This window comes from Lissotriton helveticus, chromosome 4_1 (genome assembly GCF_964261635.1).
Source record: "Lissotriton helveticus chromosome 4_1, aLisHel1.1, whole genome shotgun sequence".
NCBI lineage: Eukaryota > Metazoa > Chordata > Amphibia > Caudata > Salamandridae > Lissotriton > Lissotriton helveticus.
The window spans coordinates 1,113,746,567-1,113,769,778 of NC_136063.1; the positions used below are offsets into that span (position 1 = coordinate 1,113,746,567).

A 23,212-nucleotide genomic window follows, 5' to 3' on the forward strand; every position below is an offset into this window, starting at 1 on the left:
CACTTCATGTTGTCGCTCCCCCACCTGAGCAAGGAATCCTATGCTGGGATCCTGCATGTAATGATTCTTGATGCAGGTATCTTCTTCACTGCACTGACTTCAGGCCCTGTTGATAACTACCTTAGTAACAGTGAGGCCTGATCCTTAGAAATCAACAAACTGCTGAAATGCAAACACTATCAGGCTTTCTGATTTAACATTAAAAGAAGAGTTGGGTAAAGATAAATTTGTATGTGCATTATTCACATGAGTTGAAACCATATTGTGGTATGCATGTGTAAGAATTGAAAGGCAAATGGAGAAATAAGAAATTAACTTGGTGTTTGCAATAAAACTTTTTCACACTGTCTTCAATCATCTTCAACCTTAACATGGGGCACCTTCGGGATCTACTCTGAGATAACAGTACCAACACTCCCTACTGTGCTGATACACAACTGTATATACAAATATCCTCTGCTCCAGATATCCGATGTCTTATACACTTCCCACACCTCATCCAGACCTGGATGTCCAGCGCCTACCAAAAGATAAACCAAACCAAGATATAATTCCTGTTATTTGCCAAGAACCTGGCTCAATAACATGAACATTGACAGCTTCAAACCCCAACTTTCAAAGAATGCTAAATCACTTGGGTTCACCTTGGACAATAGCCTTATGCTAAAGGGATGCATTGCAAAACAGCGAAGTCAGCCATGTATCAGCTCTCTCTTCTAAGGATAGTGAAACCGTTTCTTCCAGAAACTGACTTCAGCCCTGTCAAAGCCCTCATACTTTTGCATCTGAATGGTGGTAACGTCCTGCTCCACTGGCACCTTTAATGGAATCCTAGTTTCTGCAGCATGTCTCACCAGGGCCAGAGAAAGATGATCATTTCACCCCATCTTGAACTCCATTTTCTCCACCTGCCAACCTGCACCATCTTCAAAACCAGCTGCATCATTTACAAAGCCATCTTGCCCCGTCTTTGGCTCAATTTACTAATGCATCCACTACAGGGATCTGTGCTTGACATTAAGGTCGCAGGTTCAAATCCCAGTGGGTTCTCTCAGCCATTCATGATTCAGATGTAAACAAACTGTGTGCCAATGAGTTGGGAAATAATAAAGTCTGTTATTTCAGCACCAAGAGATACGAGACTGGTTTGAGAAATCCACGTTATGTTATCATGACCAGCACCTCCACTTATCTTAGGGACAAACGTATCATTCCTGGTGGCTCTTGGCACACCTGCAGCCAGGCCACCATCAGACTGCAGACTAAGTGTAATAAACAAAGCAGTGTGCCTTTTCCGTCTATGTACCCTGTATCTGGAACAACATCCAGGTATCCATAAGGACCACCCAATGCTGCTCCAATTTAGGAAAGATTTGAAGATACACCTTTTAAAGAAGTTGAATTCACAATGCAGTAACAGTCCAATAACTAGCTATCTCTCCTATCAGTGGTTCACTTTATGCTTGCATTTGACCCTGTACAGCACTCCCCTACCTTTGTGGCTAGGTTTGTGCCATACCAATACCACATACATCATTACATACATAGATTCACGGTGAAGGGGTTTGATTTAGTGCCAAAGACACAAGATTACACTAAAGGTACTTAGGCTGCGGTGTCCTTAGAACCACTCATTATTAACTATACTACCTGTCAGTCCAGTTACAATGGATCACTAGGTGGTTGGACGGTGACCATCTTGATGAGATGAGATTGATACAAGTAGAGATGATTCTGTGAGTACTCCTAGCTTTACTTATGGGGCCACACAAGATACTCTTTGAAACCTAGGCTTCTTAGAATAGCCCTGAAATGCTGGAGAAAGAGAACGAGAAGCACCTCACACACACCTATGCCCCAACGCTGCCAACGGTGGGAACCATACATTGAGAGGCTTTTCCACAGGTTGTTGGACAATCGAATGGGCTGTAGATGGGCCTGGTCAATAAAGTAGGGGGTTGTAATGAAACAGGGGAAATAAAAACATTGCCCACACTGCCAGAGGGCAATAGATTATCCTCCAGCCAATTTCTAACATATAAAACAGTAATACAAACTCTGAAAGAAAAATGGGGAACTAGAACTCCAGAATCCACAGCAAGTAAATTGGCAATTCCTATTGACGATAGGAAACGAGAACAAGCTGGTAAAATGGTTTTAATGAATCCTTATTATTGATTACCAAAACAAATATGATTAAAACAGGACAACCCGGGAAGACAATTTGGGCAAGGAGCCAGAAAATAAGAAATGTCCAAGATAGTGGCATTTTCTGAATCGTTTTTGGCCACTATAGGTGTGGCAGGGTATACTCAGACATGAGTCCCTTGCTCACTGCTCCATCAGGATTCAAGCAAGCCGGGCCGACGAGGCTGAAATGCCAGAAACCGGTCCCCGGTAGCTTGTCTCCTTTCTGGTGAAGAATTGGCTTGGTAGTTTGGTCTGCCCTGTTCCCATGATGCACTGGGCCAGGGACAGACTAATTTGCATATAGCCAGGTTCTGAGCTGGGATGGGGCAGTGAGCTAAATAACGGTGATGGATCAAGCCCTGATCTTTGGACTGGGTAAGAGTGGTCTGCTTAATTCAGACACTCTGTTCATCACCACCCCCTTTTCTGAATCGTTTTTGGCCACTATAGGTGTGGCAGGGTATACTCAGACATGAGTCCCTTGCTCACTGCTCCATCAGGATTCAAGCAAGCCGGGCCGACGAGGCTGAAATGCCAGAAACCGGTCCCCGGTAGCTTGTCTCCTTTCTGGTGAAGAATTGGCTTGGTAGTTTGGTCTGCCCTGTTCCCATGATGCACTGGGCCAGGGACAGACTAATTTGCATATAGCCAGGTTCTGAGCTGGGATGGGGCAGTGAGCTAAATAACGGTGATGGATCAAGCCCTGATCTTTGGACTGGGTAAGAGTGGTCTGCTTAATTCAGACACTCTGTTCATCACCACCCCCTTTTCTGAATCGTTTTTGGCCACTATAGGTGTGGCAGGGTATACTCAGACATGAGTCCCTTGCTCACTGCTCCATCAGGATTCAAGCAAGCCGGGCCGACGAGGCTGAAATGCCAGAAACCGGTCCCCGGTAGCTTGTCTCCTTTCTGGTGAAGAATTGGCTTGGTAGTTTGGTCTGCCCTGTTCCCATGATGCACTGGGCCAGGGACAGACTAATTTGCATATAGCCAGGTTCTGAGCTGGGATGGGGCAGTGAGCTAAATAACGGTGATGGATCAAGCCCTGATCTTTGGACTGGGTAAGAGTGGTCTGCTTAATTCAGACACTCTGTTCATCACCACCCCCTTTTCTGAATCGTTTTTGGCCACTATAGGTGTGGCAGGGTATACTCAGACATGAGTCCCTTGCTCACTGCTCCATCAGGATTCAAGCAAGCCGGGCCGACGAGGCTGAAATACCAGAAACCGGTCCCCGGTAGCTTGTCTCCTTTCTGGTGAAGAATTGGCTTGGTAGTTTGGTCTGCCCTGTTCCCATGATGCACTGGGCCAGGGACAGACTAATTTGCAAATAGCCAGGTTCTGAGCTGGGATGGGGCAGTGAGCTAAATAACGGTGATGGATCAAGCCCTGATCTTTGGACTGGGTAAGAGTGGTCTGCTTAATTCAGACACTCTGTTCATCACCACCCCCTTTTCTGAATCGTTTTTGGCCACTATAGGTGTGGCAGGGTATACTCAGACATGAGTCCCTTGCTCACTGCTCCATCAGGATTCAAGCAAGCCGGGCCGACGAGGCTGAAATGCCAGAAACCGGTCCCCGGTAGCTTGTCTCCTTTCTGGTGAAGAATTGGCTTGGTAGTTTGGTCTGCCCTGTTCCCATGATGCACTGGGCCAGGGACAGACTAATTTGCATATAGCCAGGTTCTGAGCTGGGATGGGGCAGTGAGCTAAATAACGGTGATGGATCAAGCCCTGATCTTTGGACTGGGTAAGAGTGGTCTGCTTAATTCAGACACTCTGTTCATCACCACCCCCTTTTCTGAATCGTTTTTGGCCACTATAGGTGTGGCAGGGTATACTCAGACATGAGTCCCTTGCTCACTGCTCCATCAGGATTCAAGCAAGCCGGGCCGACGAGGCTGAAATGCCAGAAACCGGTCCCCGGTAGCTTGTCTCCTTTCTGGTGAAGAATTGGCTTGGTAGTTTGGTCTGCCCTGTTCCCATGATGCACTGGGCCAGGGACAGACTAATTTGCATATAGCCAGGTTCTGAGCTGGGATGGGGCAGTGAGCTAAATAACGGTGATGGATCAAGCCCTGATCTTTGGACTGGGTAAGAGTGGTCTGCTAAATTCAGACACTCTGTTCATCACCACCCCCTTTTCTGAATCGTTTTTGGCCACTATAGGTGTGGCAGGGTATACTCAGACATGAGTCCCTTGCTCACTGCTCCATCAGGATTCAAGCAAGCCGGGCCGAAGAGGCTGAAATGCCAGAAACCGGTCCCCGGTAGCTTGTCTCCTTTCTGGTGAAGAATTGGCTTGGTAGTTTGGTCTGCCCTGTTCCCATGATGCACTGGGCCAGGGACAGACTAATTTGCATATAGCCAGGTTCTGAGCTGGGATGGGGCAGTGAGCTAAATAACGGTGATGGATCAAGCCCTGATCTTTGGACTGGGTAAGAGTGGTCTGCTTAATTCAGACACTCTGTTCATCACCACCCCCTTTTCTGAATCAAGATAGTGGCATACACACATAAACCCTCCAGGAACACTATGTTTAAATATACCCAGTTTAACTATTTACACCAAACATATATGACCCACTGTAAAAAAAAAAGAAACAGAATAATGAGATCTGACATTCTGACATGCCCACAATGTGCTACCCATGGTGCTGACTTCTATCATATGGTGTGGAGATGCCCCTGTATTACCCATTTATGGGCAGAGGATACATCAGACCATCAAAATGTGCTTGATTACATAGTACAGTATTGTATGAAAAGAGAGTACATAGTCACCCAATAGCAGACTAATAGGACAAAATATTGAGCTCATTTATGGTTCCTGCATATTACAAGTTTTATAGTAGAATATTAGAACATTTATACTATCACTCTGGGTGACAGAAGGTAAACTATGTTCCTTCCTTCCGTTCTATTGGGATAGTTCTGCATAGCAGGTTCTAATTTCCATCTTAGAATTCTCTGTAGGTGTCCTCAAGATACACTAACGACCTGATGAGACCCCTGGTTTGGATGTGGGGTCGATACGTTGTCGACAATTTACACAAACAAACTTGTTGCCATCCCATGATCTACATTAATACAGGTAATTTCTGGGCTGTCGTAATGGATTGGGAATTCTTTACTTGTTTGTATTCCAACACCCAATTGTTTACTCGTGTACTATTGTGCACAACGTCTTGGTTGTAGTTCTTGCACTGGGGTCACTTTACACTCATTATGTCATGATATTGTTAATGAAATTTGGTTTAAGCCATAAGTAAACCAAATCTTATTATTAGAACTTGTACACTGTTTTCGTCGCATTTATTGCTCACAGCAAATTTTCTGTATATGTAAACATTTTAGTTTGAATGAGATCTGTACAAACCACTGTTTTTCATATAACAGACAGTGATCCATCATTTGGACTGTACAATGAAAAGACAAAAGTAGAATGATTACATACCGAAGATGTTTTTTGTACATCATAATTTGGTGCAATATATTCACACTTTCAGTCAGAGACATTCATATCCACAAGGCAACGCGACACAAGAAGGTTACTTGGTGAAGCAATACATTGGCAGTTTAGGAACTTAAAGCAAACAAAACCAAAAAGGAAAAGAATATTAGGCCAGTCAGAACAATGGTGTTAGACTTAAAACATTAAGAAAGAAACCAAGGCACGGTTCTGCGATAGAGATGGAATTTGGTACGCATTATAACAATTCTACATGCAGAATCAATAGCCAAGCAATACAGATCTAGAAGCATGTGCAGGAAATTTTGAACTCTCATTTCCCGAGGATTCTTTATTAATGGCTCTTTATATATTAGTCAATATACTAAAAACAACTGAGATTCAAACGTCCCCAGAACTCAATCCTTAATCATTGCGTTGCCGAATATCCTTTAAATTAAACATCCTTTCCACTCTATTAAGATCCTTGATACAGACACAGACACACCTGCACACATAGGGCCTCATTTGGATGTCAGTTGGAAAGCCTCCAACTACAGGTCAGAGGCTTTCTGACCAACATTCATGGTTTAAACTCTGACCACTGTATTACAAAGGCGGTTGGAGTTTAAACCAGCCGGTCAAACCGACTAGTTTCCAAGGGGCCAGTCAGAAAGCGATCATAATCCCTAACGGACGGCTTTTCCGCCTTCTGGATTATGATGTTGGTTTCCAAGAGGCTTTCCACGTCGGGCTTTCTGACATGGAAAGCATGACAGAAAGGTTATTGGCCTGGGTGGCACCTATGGTGCCCCCCGTAAATCCCTGCATCGTGTTGCAGGCACCGTCAGTTGCCTGCCACACGGTGCAGGGATTTACAGTAACTCCCATTTCTCTATGGGAGCTTGTGCTGCAGCCTGTTTCAGACCGCTGCACAAGTCCCATTGGGAAATGGGAGTTTGCGACTGCAACATGTACGTTCACATTGTAACTGCAAGTTTGTACCGCCGACCCAAGGTCGGTCGGTTTAGAAACCGCAGAGATGTCAGTCGGAGGCAACTCTGACCGACATCATAATCAGGCCCATAATATTTACATTTTGGGGATGGGGCGCATGCAAAGAATTGTTGTAGTTGTTTTAAATATGCATTAGTTACAGTTTTGCTCAGCCATATCTTCATCAGACCTCACCCTCATGATGACTCGAAGTGGGAGAAAGACAACACATTGGACAATTGCATCAACAATATTGACTGCACAAAGCTCTTGCATTCGTACAAAAGTTTATAGATTTTTACTTTCTTAGATTCCTTTCTGTGAACATATTCCTCTCAGTAACCCCAATTATTATTCATAACTTTCAGATGATGTGGACTACGTAAGGTACTGTCATTGTTTTATAAAGAGGATTAATTAAAAAAAATCTTAATCATGTGACCAGAATGCAAGTCTATTTATAATTATTCACCATTACTGGACACTTCGCACTGGGTTTGCCAAATGCTCCCGCCTCCCCTAATAATGTGACAATATGTCTTGTCTTATCATGGACGAGACAAGGCATGAAACATGCAAACAAACATAACTGTGTTGTGTAACACTTACTGATTGTGAACTGTTACATTATCTCTCATAAGTATTTTGCCCCATCGGCGTGTACATGGTCATACTGCACATACTTCAGAGGGCTTCAAAGCGTGAGTCATAACTCAGGAAAGGGAATCGAAGAGCAGGCCAAATTCTTTCTAGTCAAAAGTCCTAGAGGGGGCAGACTTCTGGGAGCTGCTGCGCTGTGACCTAGGGAAGAAGATGTGGTGCATGGCTATTTTTTCTACTTAAAGCCCTGGAAGTCCAGTTTTTTTCCTTTGCATTCCTGTGTATTACTTTATTAAATCAGGTCTATGAGTCCCAGAATGCAACCAAACTGGACTTTGATTAATGTACCTGAGAAACTGGATGCATTTATCTAAGAAGGTTGAGGGTTTTTTATGTGGCCCAGGGGCTGTCCTAACCCAGGGGAGGAAACTGATATGTAGACTGTGTGGCAGCTTATGATAGTCCAGTTGTTGTCTCTGCATTCTGGAATTTGTAGTTCTACTCATTACATTGCCGAATCAGGACTACAAGTCCCATAACGCAACGACAGAAAGCAAGAAGTGGTTGACCTGCTTATGCATGTCCCTGCGTAAACTCTTTTGGTAGCCTTTGAGTCGTAGTCCAGGAGAGTGTTAATAACTATAAATTCTGCCCACTCCTGCAAGTCACGCACACCCATTTTTGGACCCTAAATCTTTGGAAGTAGGCCATATTTTAAATAATTTTGCTCAGGAGACCTTGGCACACAAAAGTTTGAAGACCTCTGGTTTAGGGTACTGGAGGTGTTACCTACCCCTCCTTAAAACTCCTTCAGTGCCATGGACATGACTTTATGTCCTGACCAATGGAATTGGTCTTTTCTTAGTACTTTCTGCAATTACAAAATGTAAGCGTTGTGTTTGACAGTTGAGACAGGGTGATATATATATCATTTCCAAAAGCTTTGCCAATTTCAGATCCCAATGCAATTTTGATGTCACACCTAACATCAATTCGTTACAGATTTCCCTTCCTAATGCTCCAATTCTCCTGGGCTCCACATGGGGAGTGTATATCAACGGGCCAAACAACGTTTTGAATATCTTGAGAGTTAATTAGCTGCAGTTGAATATTTAAGTTCCAATGTATTCAACACAATACTCAATTTAGCATCTGGAATATTTCTCTGGACCTATATTCTGATGCCCCCTCCATCTGTAGGACTTCCCAACCCTGCCTCCATTTGTGCTCTATGCAACAAAGCTGAATTATTGTTTTAAAGCACATTGATATTGGGGTTTGGCATTGTAGTCTCTGTATTATGCTGATGGCATAAATTGGGGATAATTCATATATAGTAATCATTAATGGACTTCCAGTTGCATGTGAGTGCATGGTCATGCCAATGAGATGTGTCAATAATGATACACCTGGTCACAAAATTAGGTGAAATCCATTCCATATTTCTTTCTCAATTAATAAAAGTGGTGTACTATTGTTGCAGAAATCTGTTCGCATTTTCCGCATGCAATCTCATTCCCTGTCACAGTCTGCCTGTGCCTAATATATTTAAATACGTTGGTGCATTCACAAGATATCCACGAGCTTGTTTTTAAAGTGTCAGCGGTTTTGAAAGATACACAACATGAAGTAACCCAAATGGAGAATCCACTTCACACGGTGAAACTTTGCTGGCAAACCCCACAGCGTTATCAGCACAGAATCGTCGCCAGCAGCTGAATCAGCCACAAATAACGAGAGGTTTCGCATAATCTCTTCCTGTAAGCAGCATGATCACTCTGAGGCCGAATGCCACGCCAAATACTCTATAAAACCCCAAATGCCACCAATTGACCATGTTGCTCCACTGTTGTGTAAGAAGAAGTGGTGATGTTGATTCTATGCATATAAAATAGCCATTTATGCATAACACCGACTCACTCCCTTACCAATGTTTCACTTTCATTCTACCGTTTTCCTACTGCTACTCTATCTCCCTCTCTTTACCCGCCACTGTATGCCTGCAGTCTCTCGGCATTGTTTTGTCTAACTCTGGGATTTTTTTTTGCATTTTCTGTGTAGCGCAAACTTAGCCATTATGTAAGAGCAAGGAATACGAGTTGCGGTGTTCACACATTCCGCTCTATTCCAGCTTTGCTGAATATCTTTGTGGCATGCATTCTTGTTAGGAGACCACCAAGCCCTACAAACAGAGTTAGAACTCTAAGAACTAGAGAATCAACTTCACGAGATGTCACAGCTACTTAAATGGATGGGTTTGAAAGCATTATTTTGGAGGCCAGCACCCTAGACAAACAAATAACAACAAACCCGATAGGCTTTCACAATCAAAAAATGGAAGTGGACTGGAAAAATGAATCAGAAAATATGAAAGAGACTATGGCTTATGATGTGTAGCTAATTTACTATCCTTGGAACTTTGAGACTTTGGTTCTGGTCCCCAGTTTGGTACATGACCAAATAATAGTGCACCTCTGAGTAAATTACTTTATCTCCTCTTGCCCCGAATCATACATTTGCAGTATATATGGGATGTAAGTTGTTACAACCCATGCTTTTACTACGCATGCCTTTACAACGCAGGTTTTTCAACGCATGTCATTACAACGACTTGCGTTGGGGGTGCTGGATAGTGAATAGTTTAATTTACTATTCCAACTCCAGTCCCCGTGGATAGTAGGGAAGGTGTTGGATAGTAAATTAAACTATTACCTATCCTAGAGCGCCCCCCAGCGCAATTCGTTGCAATGAATTGCGTTGAAAAACCTGCATTGTAAAGGCACTGCGTGGTAAAAGTTGCGTCGTAAAGGATGTTTCCCGTATATATGTATATATGCAGAAAGAAACATTTATTTTGGTTCATCAGCACCATTTAAGCTTTATCCGATTATTAAAAACCAATTATAAAAGCATCAATTTCATGAATATTCAAAGAGAGCAATAAAATAATATAGTACAAAGATACAATTAAAAGCAATAAAAAGATTTGTTCAAAAGTTCTTCAAATTACACTAATTTAAAACTGATTTTAAAAACGTACTACATAAAAAGCGAATTGTTATATTCAATCGTTCATCAAGTTACGTTTGCTTATAGCTGATTTACAAAAACATCCTACATAAAAACAGACAAGGTTTATGCAGCAAAATGTCTTAAGCACTGTCCCTATTACCTGCTGTCACCCCCCCCCAATCAAATGTTCTGTAATGCTGTCTCGACATGACCTCGAACAAACCACTGTTCTATGTACATTGGCTCATGTTTGAGATGACACTGGATTGAATCATAGTAACTTCATACCTAAACTGAAATACTTTTGGAAATTGCAGTCATAGAATGCACGTTTTGGAATAATAGGTCGTTCAGGGGGTGCTTTGGTCTAACAAATCGAACAAAGAAAAAAGAAGCTACAAAGGATGAGTCCTCTGCCATAAATCAAAAAATGGCAGCTTCGTAGGGAACCCCACAAATACCACTTAATACTCCACAAGCTAGAGAAAAAATACTAAATATCATAACTGAGATTAATAGAACTAGCTGCAGAAGAATGAGGATGCAAACAGGTCTTACCTTTGTCTAATACCCTTCTCTTAATACTACAGTCACAGAACAACACTGGGCTATGGATTCCCCTCTCGATGATCGGTGTAACATACAAACCTAAGTAGAGTATTGATGGCGTGTTTTTAAAATGAAGAAAAATGTGTAAAGACAACGTTCAATCATCTCTGTTGATTTGAAGAGGCAGTATTGCTTGAATATACTTTCACCCCTGCATAATTACAGAGAAAAAATAAGCACTAGCTTGTTCCTTGATTTTGATTTTAAATATATTTTTATGGATTAAAATATGTTTTTGAAGACTGATCACAACTGCTGGAGGGTGACAGCTCAGAAATGTAAGCATATACTGGTGGGGGATCTGTGTCCAATATACTGTGTTTCACATCACAGCAGGCCGTATTCTGTAACAAAACAATTGCCTCACTGTGAAATGACATAAACTGAGTCAGCAAGTAGTTATTAAAAAGCCTTATTCCAATTTCTTGTTATGGTCTTAATACTCCTGTGAGCCTTTTGCTTTCAACGTTTAGCAGAGCATTCTGGGTGGATTCAGCTCTCCTGTTTCGGGCCCTCTCTTGCAGCAAAGGGAGAAGTGGGTGACAGGGCAGGTCTGGCCTGGGTGAAGGGCCCTGACACAGATTTTCGAATTCTGGCTTCCTGGGCAGAGGTGACATTGCGCAGAAGGATATGTCCATTGCATTACATACTGCAACTCGAACACATGCTGAGAAACAGTTACATAAATATTTAACTGCTGATAAACTGCTGCTGTGGCATTTCTCTGATGAGTGCCAAACACAGCGAAGTATGTACTAGGAGTCGCTTTGAGGCACATTGACCAGAGTCGGTTTGCGGCATGGGCAAAGTGAGCAATTGCCAAGGGACTCATTTTCCAAGGGACCTCTTTATCTCAACTCTGTCTATTGCCTTATCTCGCACACTTCCACTCTCCCACCGACCTCTGCCTCCCACTCTTACTCTCTCTACCAGTGTCTTGCTAAGGATTTTTGTGACCCCTGGTAGGAAGGATTTCAGATGGGTTTTTTTATGAACCGATTTCCTAAAGTATAGATCAATCTTTTTTAGCATTATGTGGGCTTAAGTTAGCAGAAAGTGTATAATAACATTCAAAGTTGTCCCAAAAAAGTTAGCCCCAAAATATATATTTCTCAGAGCCCCAAAAACACTTAAGATGAAATTGAAATCGTCCAAAATAACTAGAATGATGGGACATGAACATCTGGGCCATTAAAACCTGACTTTTGATAGAACGTGTGAAGCATTGAAAAGAATCAACAAGGCCCACGATGCAATGTAGACCAGAAAGAGACGAAGAGACATTAAAGCCAATGACACAGATGACAGCGATTGACCACGTATTGAAGTTGGATCCTTGATTTGTCTTCCAAAGAGCAGATGGTGACAGCTAGAGGGGAGAATCATTCCTAACCGCACAAACTCTTACTGAACGGTTACCGAAACACCGTGCTCAATAAACAGTTAACTGCTTACACGCTGACTCTGTTACACCTCCCTGATGTGTTCCAAGCAGAATGAAATGTGCATTGCCTGTTACATGTGAGCAAATTGGGGGGCATTGTTTCATGCCATGAATAACTACGACGACATGACGCACTGGGGCATAAGGATTTGATCTGCTCTAACCTGCAACTATGATGTAACAGATGAAGAGTGAAAACTATTATACATTGGGAGACCAGAAACAGAAGACGGGCTGTTAAAGGCAACCTCCACGTCACTGATGCTGGTTGGTATGGCAAGAGCACAGGTTGTTAAGGGTACTTCCAACCCATTAACAGAGTCTGCAATAATACTGAGATAGTGGCAGCTGTATCTCCTTTTGCAACCCCATACATTTCTTTTCTCTGCCCACTTCTATCCATTGTGTTCTTATTATGTTACTTTGCTTGACGGTCATGCTGTCATTTTCACTGAGAGAGGTAAGACAATGTCACTGCAGCTGAAATGGTGTGAGTATAGTGACCAGATTTATGAGTGGTGGAAACAGAGTGTATGGACCAGGCTTGTAGAGTTGTGGTATGATCCCTCTTTGATGGCTGCCCAGTCGGGCAGCCCTCATGCCAACTCCAGACTTCTCTTATCCCTCCCATTGAAGTTTCGGGCCATTTTCAGCTGTTAAATAAATGCTGTGTCATGCTGCGAAATGTTGTAAGCAGAATAAATAGAAAGGAGCAACCTGGTAGAGTTTCATTCCTGCTGTGGCTGTTTATTTTTAGCATCCGCCTCTTGGAGCCTTGCAGAGCATGCATATTTGTGCAAAGAACTGCCAGGGTTAAGGAGCAAATATAGTTCTTCCAGAGTCAGACTCTTTCTTATGTTTGTGCACGCAATACTTTGATCCTGAATTTGCCCCCATTTTAGGTCTAGCAATAGCCACAATCACTGGAAACACCAATAGGGCTGTCTTTAGTGTACCAGCACAGGTAAACATTATTTTACATGCATTAGCACTTTCAAGTAAGCCACAGTGGCCTGGAATTGCCAATGCTTATTTTATCCTCCCTCCTGCGACAGCTGGGAACTCAAGCCTGCGAGGGCTAGAGACTCAATTAGATGCTGCACAGAGGTGGCCTACTTCATTTGTGGCTTTAATGAATGGGGAGTGCCAATTTTGAGCCTAACCTAGATCTAGATGCATTTATTTACACTGTAGAGAGAATGAGAACATAGATAAGGATGAGGCAGTGGCAGCTGCTCCAAGGAAACTGAGGGGGGAGAGGAGGTAAAACAAAAAATAGATAGTTTACCTGCCGGCCGGTTGGCTGGCCGTCGCCTCACCTGCAGCCTCTCTGTCCTCTTCCTGGCAACTGTGCAAACAGTAGGCACCCAGGCTCCCCTAAGCTAATCACAACACTGCAATGCAGTGAAGTGAGATGGCTTCACTTCCTTTTCATGTTTTTGTCCCTCTCCTGGAGCATGGCTAAAGTACTGCTTTCTTGTCCAGTGTGTTTTTTTTTGTTGTTTTTTTTACTGGTTGTGATTTGTGATGGACTTTTTTCTTTTACTTTCGCCTGCCCTGCCTGTATTGTTGCTTGTCCATTTGTTGTGTGTCCTGGTCCTATCACGATGTTGCTTGACCTTTTGCTCCCACCCCCTCCCTTTCTAAGTCTAATAACCTACTGAACCATGCTCAGTTTAGATTTCGTTCTTCCTTCACAACTGAAAGTGTCTTTTTGTCTGGTACAGAGCATCTACCTGGCACCTTGGATCAAGAAAGCTGGACGGCGCTCATTCTTCTCAATGTGAGTCCACCTTTGACACATCCTCACATGAAATTCTAATCCAATGTTTGCATTCTTTGGGTATCTGGGGTGAAGTTGGCTCAGCATATCTCCACAACCTCCTGGTCAGATTCACACTTGATTTAACTATTACAAACCTAGGAAAAAGAAAGCCACGTTAAGAGGGCTTTCTTTGTATATCTGGGCACAAAGTATTGGGATTTTCTCCATTCAGAAAAGCGAGCATTGTCCAATCATGCTCAGGTTCGCAAGTAGCCCAAACCTAGCTTTTCTCCAATTAGTAATTTTGCTCTTGCTGGACAGAATTTGTCCTCGGTGGCCCAGTGCCAAGACAGTCTCTTGAGGGTAGCAGAACCCTTTACATGCCATTATCATTCATTCATATTACAAAATCTAAAAATACATATGCCATTGCACATCACGTTACTTGTTTTTCAAATCAACACCACTCCTAGTCCAGATGCCTTTAACATAAAATATATTCCCTAAACACTGAAAGTGATGATCGTTAATTCTTGTTCTCAGGATGGAAGCCACGACCACTGCCTTTCCCACTCTGCCCATTTTTCTCTAAAGATTATATCACTCATTCAAAATCACTTTTCCTGTCCGATTCCCTCCTAGAACATGTTGTGGAAGTGCAGTTTGCAGTAGCCCTTTATGAGATTCTGCATGATCGTGATAATATGTTCCCCACCCCATGGTAATCCCATTGACTCCGCCCAGCCCTGCTCTCTGTTCTCTGCACACTGTGAGTTAAGCAGCTATTTAAAATAACTGCACTGTGGTGAGACATTTTTGTAACACATGCTTATATTTTAGGGGATTGGTGCAAAATGCCATAGTAAAATGTTGTGTTTGTCGCGGCATTGCCTAAGTTGAGCTGGTGGTTGCATGTCGGGCCCACCCGCACTCTTTTTGGGGGAGATTTGGACTTTGGGCCTGATTTCGAGCTTGGCAGACGGGTTACTCCATCACAACAGTGACGGATATCCCGTCCTCCAAAACATAAATCCCATAGGATTGAGTTTTCTGCGGACAGGTTGTCCGTCACCGTTGTGGCGGAGTAACCCATCTGACAACATCTAAATCAAGCAGTTAATTTCAAGTTTCATCTGCACAGCGCTTTCAAATGGACCATATTTACTAACATATGGTGCATTCCTGCTCTCTGCGCTGGTTCCTTTTTGGCTGCCATGCGTGAACACAGGTACCCTTGCGTCATGGATTGTATTTGTGCAGGAAGGGACTCCTTCCTGCACAAAACAATCCTTAGAGACTTTTTCTTCTTCCTAAGTGTGCTGCGCCGCACACCTACAAAAATGAAAAAAGCTAGTAGAAATAAAGATATTTCTCTTCGTTGGAATCTATTGGGAAGGTGTACAATTTTGACGCAACCCCAGGTGTACTTCTTTTGCGAAATCTGGGATTGCGCCAAAATACATGGGTGGACGCGTGGGAACACTCATACTCCACCCATGGGACGCCACTCTGGTGCAGAGGAACTCTAGAAAGCGACTTGCGCTGCTTATTATTACTCCAGACCTACCAAGACACACAGGGCTACGCAAGAGGGCTTTGCGCGGCTTGGTAAATCTGACTTAAGGATTGCATTGTCTTGTGTGACTCAAGGGCAACACAATCCTTTGATAAATGTGGCCCCGAGTGTCTGCTCACAAATTTATAGATTAAACAGGTGTGTAAATCGCAACCGAACTATGCTTTTTTTTCGATTTTTGTTCGAAAGGTAAACCAACCTCGAAAACATTTTAGGAAATGTAGAAAACAACTTTTAATCTTTCTTCGTTATGACAGTCATTAAAAACCACTCTGTGATATTGCCACAAAATTATAAATGCAATCCATAAGAGTCCTCTGAAAAGAGTTGAAAATAAATGTAGTCCTTAAAAATATGCTACCATTTACATGCACAGAAAAGCAACAGAGGCGAGGTGGTGCCACTGACAAAGATACATTCCCAGCGTGTTTGCATAAAGGGACCCAATGGAGGCATGTTTAAACAAATACATATATATGGCAACTCTGTTCTGTGTTCTTTGACTAACTGCACGTGGGATTCCTGAGTTGAACACTGCCCACTACATTCTCATTCACTGATTACCTCAACCTTTTCTTTGCTGGAGGGGGGGGGGTGCAGGTGGGTGGATGTTCTGTCCACACCTGACACACTTCTGAAGTGTGAAGAAGGCCTTCTGGGCAATTTCCACTTAGTTGCCTTGTTTGTATGGTAAGGTCAAGCCCAGAAAAACAGACATTTTGCCTGCTACATGTTCATATCACTGCAAAATGAATAAGAATTCCAACACGAGATCAATTTAAATATTTAAGACTCCCTGCTTTGTAGAGAAACTAAAAACACTAACTCCACTTTGCCCTCAAAATAAAATGATGAACGTGCAATATACGCTTCTTTCTTTTTTAAATAGCAAATTGTACTAAATAATTTCATAAAGGGATCATTAGATATTATTTTCACAAATTATTACGAGTATACCATACAAAAAGAAACAATAAAAACGTCCACATGAGACAACAAAAATTAAATCTGCTCCCTACAACGTTATTAAAAAAAAGTATGCTGTTTAAAGAAAAGAGGGAACATTGCGTCCATGTAGTTCAGTAGTCCAAATGTTCCCTCACCCCAAACAGCAACCAATGCCAGGACCGAACAGCCATATACCCGGACCTGATACACCCCACACTTACTGTACTTAACAGACCCACCTTAAAAGTAGTCAGCAAAAGCATAAATCTCCACAACACAAACAATCTCGAACTGCACCTCAATCCGAGCACCTGCCCACAAGTATTCTAAGGCAGAAATTAGAATAGTAAATTTACCTTACCTGCGATGAATAAATTTGACTGCATTTAACAAATACGGGTATTCTATTTTGTTGGGTGGTATGTATGTAAGCCTGAGATTTTGACAGTCCATTTTGTTGAGTGTATGCTTTTGCAAAAGATCTTTTTACAGTATATGTTTTAATTGTCATTCCTACAGTCCCAACGTTTCCACCCTTCCCAAAATAAAGTCCTCGTCTTTCGGGCGATTCAATTATATGTGCTGTTTTGATCTAATGCTCATCTGGCTGCATTGTCTGCTCAGATATATGGCTCCACTATTTTACCAATTGTCTTAACCTAAGAATTTATTTCCCTCTTAAAGGCCTTCTGTAACGCCAAGGTGCATATTTCACTCCAACGAAAGGTCACCAAAAGACAATCACTGTAGTACATGAAAAAGGGATGGCTATACTCAGCAAGGAGCTGAAATATGTTTGTTTTTTTATTTTGCAGTTTTGTACAGCGCGAACTCGACCTGAAGGTATTGGAGCACTTTTATGGGAGCACCTGTTACTTTACACAAGGTCACATGTAATGTTTTTGAGAAATGGGAGCATTAAGTACCTAAAGTCACAGGATGCTGAGCTAATGGGAGGCTCGACCCTGGTTGTTGAGCTCCTACGCCTGGTGCCCGCTCACTCAGCCACCCCTGATTGCCCTGGTCGTTTGGCCAAAAGGGTGCAGGCATAATTGATTGCCTAAATGGAGCTGTACACATTCCAGGCCAAGGCGTCCTAGAGTGGGTATTGGGAAGGGTATAGAGACAGCCTCCTAGGTCCTGCAGAGACTCACTTTTAAAGCAATTAGTTTAAGCATAAGGTTGTGTGGGGAACTATGGGGGTGTATCTTTAATCCTTTTCTGAAACAATACCAAATCCACAACCAACAAGGCAATGTAAGAAAGGCTCCATGAAGTATGGCCCCAAATGTAAAGCATGACATTTCAAAATAATTCTCTTCTTGAATAACAGTACAGGTGATCCCAGCAGTGTAGCAAATTTCGTACATATCTTGCACTTTATCTTGCTTTTTATGTAATAAACAAAATGCACAACCAGCCCGGATGAAGTTTGCCATGCATTATCAAAGCATTACTCTAAAATATTATGGTATGTTAGGCAGATTTGCATAGTACACCCTATGCCATTGTTCTAGCCTCTCTTTCAGAGGTCTGGGTGCTTCTAAACTTACTTCTGAGTAGTTCACTGCAAGCTGGAATAAACGTCAGCTCGTGTTGATGAGGCCAGTTTTGCATATGTGCCCTCGTTAAGGTGACTGAGTTACATTCATTGACTTGTAGCAGCATGTTCTTGAGATGCTCATCTGCCTTTAGGAGCTTTCAGGAGGTTTGGAGCGTGAAACCCTATTCACAATGTTGGCCTCATTTGGCGTAGCAGGATTAGGTCACATCTGGGCCTATAAAGAGTGTGTAGTTTCTGTTCAGATCGCCTATCTTGATTGTTCTTCCACTTCTCGCCTCTCCCACGGAGTATTAACTGCACAGCAATGGCCATTATTCAACATGCACAAAATAGTAAGCCCAACTAATTAAATTTTGGTACAAAATGTATATTTTTTACAGAAATGTAAGCTAATTTGCGCGATCACTGTTATGTATGTAACATTATTTTTATCTTCAGCAAGATTTAATCTAATTACATCGGTTACATGAAAGCTGACCTAAAATCAGAAACTGACCCGAAATCAGACATTTTGGCAAGTGGTAGCCGTTCAGAGAGACTTTATTCAAGCGTAAGGTGTATAGGCTTTTGGAGGCCTTAAATTTAGAAACACCTAAAAAACATGTTTTTATCTACTACTCTCTTTGCACAGAAGTTGGCAGTTTCTCAGTGCTTTGAATAATAAACACAGAAGAAATACTCTAGAGCTGCATTTTTCAGTAAGAGATTTTTGTATATATATATATATGAAAATGAAATGTTGAAAAAGGAGGGAAGCTACGTGAAAATGAAGACGATATACACATTAAAATACATGAATAGATGCTAGCCAAGGAAAAAAATGTGGTACGTAGTGAAGTTTTTCATTAGTACTAGTCGTTTATCTTGAACACATATCTGATTTCCAACTTCTTCCCCAGCAGCTAGTTTAGAAAGTTTAGAAGAGCCTTTGTACCTGGACATTGGTAAGTTTATTGGTCATTCACAAATGTACAGCCGTGAGACCCACATCAAGTCTCCTTGTATTACATACACCCAGCGTCGGATTGGTAAAGCGGGCATTCGGGCAATGCCCGAGGGGCCGGTGTCCGAGTTCTGATGTGGGCTGCTTTTTTTGAGCAGTCTGGGGGGCCGATTTGGGCGCTGTCTCTTTTGTTCGAACAGACAGCGGCCCAGTGGGTGTCTGAGTGGCCCTTCTATAGGCAGATGGGCGCTCGTTACCTCCTGTTTAGCAACAGACAGAGGTGTCACTCCCTTTGTCCCCCTGGCAGGCCCATTAACGTGTTGCCATACTGAGCGGGTGGCAGGGGGCCTGAGCAGAAGTGGCCTCACTTGTTTCCAGGTGTGACTCAGCAGTGTAAACTAACCTGTACATTTTTGTTCAACCACCCCCCCCCCCTTTTTTTTTATAAGATTACGCCGAAGCAGTCATTTGAGTAAAGGCATTATGCAAATGTGGGCCGATTTGCAATCTCAATCCAATCCTGCATACACCTGGCTTGTCTGAGAAAGCTTCCCACCTTACCTGTGACCATGCATTTCCGAGAAGACTCACACAATTATTTCTAAAGGTTTAGTTACTTCCCGAAAATGCCGGACACTTACATCTGGGCGACAGGGAACTGCTTGAACTCATAGAAACAGTTCCTGTGCAACTGCTCAATTTTGTGAAAACTCAACACAATTGCATCCGGGTGACTGTTCACTTTCTGAAAACCATGCATAATTTCTTCTAGGTAAACGCTTATAATTTTTGCTAAAAGTGGAATGTTCACAACATTTGTCTATTAATTAGAGTTTCGTGTGAGGCATACTTGATTGCCACAGTTCCGATATCAGATCCGCGATTGGCTAGTCTGGAGCATTCCTAACCAAAAGAGGATAGTAGAAATACTCAAACAACCGGATTTCTTCCCAGAGCGGAGATTTTCCTATATTACGGTAATATGGCTGAAACATGAAGAAAAACACAATTTGTGTGTGTGGGGGGGAGAGAATCATATGTTCGAAAATGGTAAACCACGTGCATATTAAACCAGAAGAGCACGTGCTCTCCAATGGAGTTAGCCCAGCATGAAAGATGTTTCCTTAGTACTGTTCCTTTAAGCTCGAACACAAATCTGTTCCCCTCCCCCCGCGCCTATTCAGCTGAACTCGTTTGCTCCAGTAATCGCTCCCAGAGGCTGTTATATCCTGTAATTTTCCGTGTATATGTCATACATAGGCTTTTGTAAACGTCTGGCCCTGATCTGGAGTGTGGCAGTCCCAGTGTGTGTCGTAAACCCCGTTCTGTTCCCTCTTTCTCTTTGATAATCCATATAGCGGCTGCATAACACTGAGCCCCTCCCCACCACACACAGCCTAAGATGGCAGGAGGTTCCCTGACAGCACAGCCCAACACAGCAGAAAAAATAGCTTTGTTAAACGCCCACTATTTCAGAGACATATCTGTAAATTAAACACATATGCAAAAAAGAATACAAAACTACATATCGAGTGTATGGCTGGGAAATTTAGTTCCACGAATATTAGCATAAACTTCCGTTTGTTTGTAAATCCGTGCCCCATGCTTTGATCTCGGACACTAAGTATCGGTGCTCACATGGTTAAATCACAGACAGTCCCAGCAGGCGCGCCCCTGCTATGCATCCTACTGTGGTGTAACCCGTATCTGGGCACCTCTTATAGTCAGTGTTTTCCATGCCAGCATCCGGGAACACCCAAGGGGGAAGAATGCGCGAGAACTGCTTTCACTATATACTTGCGCTGTAGCAGTGAGGTTTCTTTCGGGAGCAAGAAAGTAGCAAAAAAAGAAAGAATAAATAGTTTACAAGATACCAGATACGTTTACTTTCGGCTTCGCCCAGACGCCACGCAATGGTGCCCAAATGTATTTAAATTAATATTTGTTCCGACCGTTCTAGTGGCCAAAAAAAGATGAAGCATTTCGGATTTGAACTTGGTGAATTTGGGAATACTATGTTGCAGGTCAAGGCCTCGGAGTGCAACAATTACTCTGAACAGGAAACAAAAGAGAGCCGTGAGCTTCCCAGGGAAGGAGTCGTTGTGCACAATGGCACCCCTGCTGTACGGTTGCTGCTACGGTGAGCACACCCCGCCACCGAAGCGGCTGCTGCTGTGCCTTTGAACTCGCCTATTCGCCAACAAAGACGCCGGGCAGGCGAGGGTATCTAGACTCCCAGGAACGCACGCCTGTCGGTGCACCGTGACTGTTCAAAACAAACCGTGTAGCTCCCACAGCAGGGGCGCCTGCCTGTATGACCTGCACATATTGCAATAACTGATTGGGAAGCTTCTGGTAAAATACCCCACATTGCATCAAATGTTTGCCCATGTTGAAAAATGAAAACACCCTCCTTGTAGTTTGGACTTATTTTTGTATTTACACAGTGCAAATCTTTATTTTCTCCTCCATTACTTACTGGAAATGGGAGCTGCTGCTGTGCGTCCTCTGCTTGTTCTTGTCCGTCTGCCTTCCGCACTTTCCCCACTCCTGATGTTGCAGAAATAGCCTCGGAGCACTTCTTGTTTCACGTACACAGGGTCGCTATGTGTCAGACCAAATCCCCGCAAGTTCCAATTCCTTCTCCTGCTGCTCGGCTCTCTTTCCACCCTGGAGTTCCGAAACAATGCAGAAAGCTGGCAGCCCTCCTCCAGCTGCGCGTCCCCTCATCTGGCACCGCGCGTGGCTGGCTGCGTGTGCTTGGTTTACATCCAGTGTGCTCTGAAAGCCCAGCACTGTAAACAACCGGAGGAGTGAGGAACCAGCGAGAGGGGGCAGGAAGGCTTGCTGTTGCAATCTGGGAACGGTATGCTCTTCCACAGTCCTACTGTATGTATGCCTGGAACAGTAGGACACTGCGCGCCGTTTTGTTTGCGTCACATGCCACACACCGGACTTATGGGCACAACCACCCTTTGTGTCTGCGCCTTGACTCTCCGTTTAAAACCTGTGCTAGCCAAGGGCGGGAAGTGGGGTGGTTTATTCCGACGGGAGGGCTTCATTTCTAGCGCGATTGAACTGAATGATTTCACTCTAAGCGTGTCGGCCACTTCAGACTGAAAACCCCAAATGGGTTGGATATCCCATGAGGTACCCTCTCAGCTCTTAAGATATTGTCCTGTTTCCGATTTCAAAGATAACTTCACAGGGTACTTTGTACTTCACTGCAATGTGTAATGCCTTAAAGGACCAGGGGGCATATTATCAGGAATGGGCGATACAATTATCGCCGCTTTATCGGCAGGAAACTGCCGCTAAAGTGGCGATAAGGGGCTTGATAATATGCCCTAGAGAATTCCCATAGAAGCACAGGTTAGAAGTCTAACCTGCGTTTCTATTGGAATTCTATAGAGAATATTATCAAGCCCCCTATCGCCATTTTAGCGTTTAGCGGCAGTTTCATGCCGATAAAGTGGCGATAATTCTATCGCCCCGTCTTGATAGTATGGCCCCAGGTTACTAACTGGTCTTAATTACTCCAGGCGAGGTCTTCCCCCACACACTGCTTAAAATATGAACTTCACTTCCATGCACACCAGAAGTATCCCTGCCTAAGTAAAATTAAGTTAAATCAAAGTGCAGAGTGCTCCTGTTTGAATACCTTCCTTTGTAATGACACGGAAGCAAATTTACTCTGCTCTAGGACAACAAAAGTCACAAACAGAAAATTGGTCTTTCGGAAAGCAGCAGTTCTCTCGATGTAAATACACAAAGCTCTATATTAGTCTATAGACAATGCAGTTATTGCCCAACCTCTGAAAAAGTGGCAGGAAAGGAACAAGGACAAGGATTGGTAAAATGAATAGGTCTCGCCTATGTAAGATCTATTTATTTATTTAATGCATTTTTATATAGCGCACACTTTACCCGAATGTGTCAGTCAGAGCGCTGTACAATAGAACCAGTTACGTTACATGGGAGAAATGTTACAAAATAGAGCGTTACAAAAATAAACAGGAGACTAGAAGAGGTAGGGTAAAACCATGGAAGGCAAGAACACAATATCAAACATAGCAGCAAGGGTGAGGAATGTACAAGAAAAAAAAATATATAT

At 43.1% G+C, this 23,212-nt stretch overlaps 1 protein-coding gene across 2 annotated transcripts in view; it reads right to left on the bottom strand.

Annotated features, from left to right (window-relative positions):
• LOC144829014 (uncharacterized) overlaps nt 1-22,270 on the bottom strand; it is a 458,030-nt gene extending 435,760 nt beyond the window's left edge. For both annotated transcript variants that reach the window (XM_078687714.1, XM_078687713.1), the window contains exon 1: nt 21,578-22,270. The gene's annotated coding sequence lies outside the window, so the exon portion shown is untranslated. The remainder of the gene's footprint in view (nt 1-21,577) is intronic.
• Nucleotides 22,271-23,212: the final 942 nt, after the last annotated feature.